General features: G+C 38.1%; 1 protein-coding gene across 1 annotated transcript in view; it reads left to right on the top strand.

Moving 5' to 3' along the window:
* The window catches only part of Irc (Immune-regulated catalase), a 234,288-nt gene that overhangs the window by 70,373 nt on the left and 156,326 nt on the right, over positions 1-7,589 (top strand). The gene's annotated exons all lie outside the window — the stretch shown is intronic.

Here is a 7,589-nt window from a genome sequence, read left to right as displayed (position 1 = left end):
AGCAACCAACAAAAATTATGCAGAACGAAAAATGACACTGAAGATGGCACAACGCCGAAACCGGTTTGTCTCCAAACCAAATTTGACAAGGGATGACGGAAATTCGTTCCATAATACATCATACACCCACCCTGTCGGAAACAACAACAACCAAAAAGGAAATATTTTGCTTTATTACCTTTGACCTAATATTTTGGTTGCTACTCCACTTCCGTTTCCATCCCACCTCCGCCTAGTTCCGAACGCTTCCATACAGCAGCTACGAAACATCCGAGACCCGATAACGATTTATCGATTATTATAGTTGTCACTGCTGCTATACTTCAGCTTCCGGGAAAAGACGTTCGTTCCTTTCTTCGTGGACAATCGACCCGGACACATCGCCGTCAAAATTCTAAAATTTTTGTATTGGTTTTCCCACAGTAGCATAACAAGTGGTTCAATATAAACCGAAGTGCCGAATATCGCTCTAAACTATAGTTTAAAGTGCATATTTCTACGTCTATAATCATTGATAAGAATACCTTTATAATCTCAATAGATATATAATGTTTTATTCCACACGTGTTCAAACACTGATTTCCTTAAACCTTTCATGGGGTTACTCCCCAACAATTCAACAACTGCCACCAAGAAGATAGCTGAAAGTCGGCTAGTCATAAAACGCCAGACTGACTGACGACGATTCTGGTGGGAATTCACACTCCAGGGTGTATCATCTACAATCGCTGGAATACTTTTGCATAGGCCCCGATTTCATAGGGACGCGAATGGACTCTCTGTCCACCAAGTGACCAAGTGAGTGGTTGCGTCCTAGCTAACGTGTTTAGTTAGACACCCGTTCCGCTAAACGCGAATTCCAAATAACCTGCGTACCTAGATTTAACCAAATAATAAATTGCTGGTGAAGACCAGTGAGGATAGACTAAGATTCGAAATGAACTAAATGGATTGAATTTAATTATCTAGCTACTCAATTAACATAAAGCCGAATGTTTAAAACCCTATCTAATTAATATTCATACTTGCCTTTTTTTCCTCATACTTACCAAATACAAAGTTACATTTGATCATCACTAAGTTCTCCTTCCCTCATTATTTGGTGGGGAATCCACGTGGTACTGGAAGACAAGCTTACCTCAACAATATTTCTCGTCTTTTGTTTTCTCTTAGACTTTTTTTAGTTTTACCTACTTTTATTTTTCAAAATATGTATTAGCATATTTCATCATGTTTGCGAGGACATGAAAATATTTGGTATTAATTTTATTTTGTTATTAGCTCCCCTTTTGTCTGTATCTTCATTTGACATTTGAGCCATAGTTGCCAACTTGGTGCTTCAAGCACTAGATTTAGTGCTTTTTGAAAATTAAAACGCCAAAAAAAAATCATTTAGTGCCTAGTGCCTTTTTTAGTGCTTTTTTTCTGAACTAAAATTACTCCGATATAGTTAAAACCTGAAATAATTTTCAAATATTTAAAGCTGTGGCAGCACTGAATTTACAAAAATCTACAAATTTAAATGCACTTAAATACAACCATGATTGATAAAAAGCTGAACTTGCAAATTCACGCTTTTCAATTATATTCGCGTTGAAAATGCTAGTAGATATGCGAGTAAGTAAAGTATTTCTTTTTTTCTTTTCTAATTATTTATAAAAATTTGTATTTTTGTACCACCTGAGTAAAACACATGGTTTCTTGGTGCCGCACAATTGCCCTAGCACTAGAATTTTGAGATATCCTAACCTCAAAGTGCCAAAATCACGGTTTTTGGCGATATTTGAGGTTATATAATGAAAACAAAAAACTTAAAACCGAAAACTTAAAATTACCTCTTTTGGTAACTTTAGTTTCATAAAAGAAGTTTGTTAAGAAAATTGTTTAAGTTTAAAGTAAGAGAGCTAGAGAGGCGATATATGAATGTTATTCGGCGATATATGAATATTCGACGAAGCTTGGAGGCCTCTACGCTGCGTGGGACTGCCCTGCCGACATAAATGTAAGTGCCTTTTCACTATTTTCTACCAGTGTGACCAGATGATCGCAAAAAGCGGAGCTAAATTCCTTTTTAAAAAAGGTTAGAACAAGTTGTACGCTACGAAAATTAAAGTTAAAAAGAAGTCAGTATATTCATTCCTTAAAAACTTGATATGTTCCGCAAATTCGATTTTCTGTAAATAACTTCCTAAATAATTCTCGTAGCCAATAGCGGCTACATAACTTCGAAATATGCAAAAAAAAAATGTATAGGATAAGTCAAATGCAAAAATTTGAATATTTTTTACACCACGAAAACTCAATTTGCGAAAATATGTTTTAAAGCAAAATTGTTAGTATTGTTTTTTTAAAAAGCGGATAAAGTATTTTATCAAAGAACTTTGCACTGTTCTTGTAATATTTCAACGGTAAGTAGAAGTTTTAGAAATATTGAAGCTTTTTAGGAAGCTTAGATACTTATTTTTAACCGACTTCCAAAAAAGGAGAAGGTTATCAATTCACTGGAATATTTTTTTTTTCTTTTACGTATGTTACCGCATACGTGGTCCAAACGTCAACCGGTTTCGATAATTTTTCTATCAGAAAGGTTGTGTCTCACAGGTGGTCCCATACTAATTTGGTTTAAATCCGAACATTGGATCATGACAAAATTAACAGTACTCCTAAATTTTTATATGAGAATTGAAGTCGGTTGTGTTTTTTGCTTGGAGATTACTTGTTATAGATCCGGTTCGAATTTTATTATGAAGATTTTATTAAAAATTGCCAGAAAAAAGCCACGAAGTCAGATCTAAATTTCTGAGGCTTTGGCATAAAATTAAATGCTAAACCTAGCCTCGAAAAGGCTAACCCTGTCACACTGCACCTTACTATATAACGTATCTACATATACACATATATATATTTAATTTTTTTGGGTCCATCATCATGCACGTATGTTTAATGTAAGCTCATATACTGAGTGTCTTTGGTTTTCTGATCCTCCCGTTTGTGAGCGAGAAATAGTTAGTAGCTGAATTACATATGTATATATTGACGGATTGATTTTGCATTTTTATATATTTTGTATGCTCTTAAAAAAAGATATATTCCGTCTGGAAATATTTACGCCCGTATTGGATTTGTATTTTCTTCTCTCGCTCTCATTTGTTTTGCAAACTAATATATGTATATATGAGTATGAATTTATGTACATACTCAAAGAGTGTCAATGATCACATAAATAATAATCATGATTCATTAATACAAGGTTAGATAATTATTGACAGCTACGGTTTGACACTCCCTTACAAAAGGTTACATTTACGAAGAACGGAGAAAGGGGAAGAATGAAATCTCTTGGTGCGAAAATGGTAGGAGAAAAGTACGCAACGTAGGCAATTATTTAGTAGTGAAATTCCTTTTGTAAATTCTAATATATTTGCAGGAAATCCTGCATTTTTCACGCAATGTTGAACGTAATATTGATATATCTACGTGAATTACGTAAGTTATGTGCTATTTGGCTGTATAAAATCTGCAAAATGACTCAGAATTAAAATAAGACGAGATTGTTGTAAACATCCAATTTAAAAACAGTTTATGTTTTCATCAGTTAAATATGTTTCATATGCATATACAAAAAAACTTATTGCACAACAGCTTATACTTCTATTTCACACCAAAGCTACACCGTATCCATGTAAATTTTCAAAGAAGCAACACGGTGCCACTGCTAAGGGAGCGGTGCGAGATAGTTGTAGCTGATAAAATATTCCACTCCTATATGGTGTGCCACGCCTTCTTTTACAAACTCATTTTTATATACCCTCCTATAAGCACCTACCATTGAAATGTCTGCATACCAAATTTCATGTTCGAGTGATTTGTGGTTCCGAAGTTATAGCTGAGAAAAAATTCCACGCCTATGGGATATGCTACGCCCCCTTTTACAAACTTGTTTATAAATACCCTCATATAAGCACCTACCATTGACATGTCTGCATACCAAATTTCAAGTTCATGCCTATGGGATATGTAACGCCCTTTTTTACAAACTCGTTCATACATACTCTCCTAAAAGCACCTACCATCGAAATGGCTGCGTACCTTATTTCGAGTTCGTGTGACTTATGGTTCCGAAGTTATAGCAGATAAAGAATTCCACGCCTATGGGATGTGCCACGCCCCCTTTTACAAACTCCTTTATATATACCCTCCTATAAGCACCTACTTTTAATATGTCTGCATACCAAAATTTCAAGTTCGTGTGACTTATGGTTCCGAAGATATAGCTGATAAAAAATTCCACGGTTATGGGATGTGCCACGCCCCCTTCTACAAACTCATTTACATATACCCTCCTATAAGTACCTACCACTGGTATGTATGCATACCAAATTTTAAGTTCCTGTGACGTATGGTTCCGAAGTTATAGCTGATAAAAAACTCCGCGCCTGTGGGTTGTGGCACGCCCCCTTTTACAAACACGTTTATATATACCCTCGTATAAGCATCTACCATTGATGTGTCTGCATACCAAATTTCAAGTTCGTGAGACTTATGGTTCCGAAGTAATAGCTGATAAGAAATTCTGCGCCTATGGAATGTGCCACGCCCCCTTTTAAAAGCACGTTTATATATACATTCGTTTAAGCACCTACCATTGATATGTCTGCGTACCAATTTTCAAGTTCGTGTGACTTATGGTTCCGAAGTTATAGCTGATACAATATTCCACGCCTATGGGATAAGCCACACCATCTTTTACAAACTCGTTTATACATTCCCTCCTATAAGCACCTACCATTGATATGTCTGCATACCAAACTTCAAGTTCGTGAGACTTATGGTTCCGAAGTTATATCTGATAAAAATCTCGCGCCTGTGGGGTGTGCCTCGCCCCCTTTTACAAACTCCTTTATTAATACCCTCCTATAAGCAACTACGATTGGTATGTCTGCATACCAAATTTCAAATTCGTGTGACTTATGGTTCCGAAGTTATAGCTGATAAAAAACAACCACGCCTATGGGATGTTTCGCGCCCCCTTTTGCAACTTCGTTTATACATTCCCTGCTATAAGCACCTACCATAGTTATGTCTGCATACCAAGTTTGATGTTCGTGAGACTTGTGGTTCCGAAGTAATAGCTGATAAAAAATTCCGCGCCTATAGTATGTGCCACACATTTACAAACACGTTTATATATACCCTCGTATAAGCACCAACCATTGATATGTCTGCGTACCGAATTTCAAGTCCGTGTGTTCCAAGGTTATAGCTTATAAAAAATTCCACGCCTATGGGATGCGCCACGCCCTTTTTTGCAAACTCGTTTTTACATTCGCTCCTATAAGCACCTATCATTGATATGTCTGCATACCAAATTTCAAGTTCGTGTGACTTATGGTTCCGAGGTTATAGCTTATAAAAAATTCCACGCCTATGGGATGTGCCACGCCCCCTTTAACAAACACTTTCATTATACCCTCCTATAAGCACCTACCATTGATATGTCTGCATACCAAATTGCAAGTTCGTGGGACTTATGGTACCGAGGTCATGGCTGATAAAAATTCCACGCCTATGGGATGTGCCCCGCCCCTTTTTACCAACACCATTTAGCACCTACCATTGATATGTCTGCATACCAAATTGCAAGTTCGTGGGACTTATGGTACCGAGGTCATGGCTGATAAAAATTCCACGCCTATGGGATGTGCCCCGCCCCTTTTTACCAACACCATTTAGCACCTACCATTGATATGTCTGCATACCAAATTGCAAGTTCGTGGGACTTATGGTACCGAGGTCATGGCTGATAAAAATTCCACGCCTATGGGATGTGCCCCGCCCCTTTTTACCAACTCGTACATATATATCCTCGTATAAGCACCTACCATTGATATGCCTGCATACCAAATTTAAAGTTAGTGTGACTTATGGTTCCGAAGTTATAACTGATAAAAATTTCCACGCCTATGGGAGGTGCCTCGCTTTCTTGTCGGATCCCAATTTTGTCACCCGATTATAGGCCTAAGTGTCATGGCAATACTCTGTCAAAATTTTGTTCTATTCTGTCCGTCCGTTTAGACTGCAACCTGGCACATACATACTTTCACAAATATATAGTAGATATATGCATATTCTGCGTGCAAAGCTGATGAAGAATTTAATGAAAAGTAGCAAAACATTTCAAACATAAACCCACATCACATTTTGCACAGGCTACTCGTCGTATAGTTTTACATGCTTCACCAGCACAAAGAAGTGTTTTTGTCAATTTGTATGGGTCAGTGGTGTAGTCACAAAAAGATATAAGGTCCCAGTGAGGAGACCCCCGAGGCAAGGTATTTGGCATCCAGCTGTCAATTAAAGACCACAGAAAGTATTTGGGAGTAGTCTTGGAGAGTAAGCTGCTGTGGATGCGCAATGTTGAAGAAAGAGGGAAGAAGGCCAGTAACGCCCTTTATGCATGTAAAAGAATGCTGGGAGTCACTTGGGGTTTGTCAACTGCTCTGATGCTACACAGCAATAGTCCGCCCAATACTGCTCTATGGCGCTTTGGTGTGCTGGAATGCCGCACAAAAGTCCTTATGCCTCGGGCTAATGGAGAAGGTGCAGCGCCTAACGGCACTGTGCATAGCGGTAGCGCTGAGGTCCACATCGACGGCTGCTTTTTAAAAACCCTGCTGCGAAATCCGCACATAGATTGACGGTCATAGGGAAATTAAATTTCAGAACCTTCGGCTACCACTTATATGTGGCGGGAAGCACAAGCAGCACAGGCTTCATGGCACCTAGCTTTAAGGGGAAACTTTTTGCACAACGATTGAGGAAGAGGGATGGAAATGAAACCTAGCCATAGATCCCTAAACATTTTCACGGACGGCTCTAAAATGGTTACGGGAGTGGGTGCCGGGATTTACTGCTACCTGACCATTGCAGCATATTTCAAGCAGAGGCTTTCGCAATGAGGATAACTACAGAGCTAGCCCTCACCGAAACGACAATCAATTCAAACTTAAACCTATTCCAGGCGGCAATCAAGGCAGTTTCCTGATATAATTTTTCATCCATAAACGTTCCTCGCAGCCGGGAAGCCATTGACAAGCTAGACGCTGATAAAAGGCTACATATCTATGGGTTGCCCGGTCACAAGGGAATTTAGGATAATGAAGTAGCAAATCAGAATGCAAACCAGGGCGACCAGTCTTCCCTGTAACAGACAAACTACATTTGTATACCACTTCAACACTTGTACAATGAAATATACGATGTAAAACTTTATAAATCGTACGTTTCAATTAAAGAAAGGTCTTTGCTACAATCAGACTCAAACAGCATGGCTTACCGGTGTAAAGTAATTCTTGTGCCTCTAAATCTTAAGAAATGTAAAGTAATGTGCTTCTCGCGAAGAGCTGTTCTGCCAGTTTCTTATATAATAGGTAACCATAACCTGGAACAGGTATACAATTTTGTGGACCTTGGTATCACAATGGATCCTAAGCTTAATTTTAATCTTCNCAAACAGCATGGCTTACCGGTGTAAAGTAATTCTTGTGCCTCTAAATCTTAAGAAATGTAAAGTAATGTGCTTCTCGCGA

The sequence above is a fragment of the Rhagoletis zephyria genome, unplaced genomic scaffold, assembly GCF_001687245.7.
Source record: "Rhagoletis zephyria isolate East Lansing unplaced genomic scaffold, Rhagoletis_zephyria_1.1 Rzeph_scaffold_00275, whole genome shotgun sequence".
Classification (NCBI taxonomy): domain Eukaryota; kingdom Metazoa; phylum Arthropoda; class Insecta; order Diptera; family Tephritidae; genus Rhagoletis; species Rhagoletis zephyria.
Note: the sequence above shows the minus strand (reverse complement) of the source record. Positions and strands in the feature narration are given on the sequence as shown.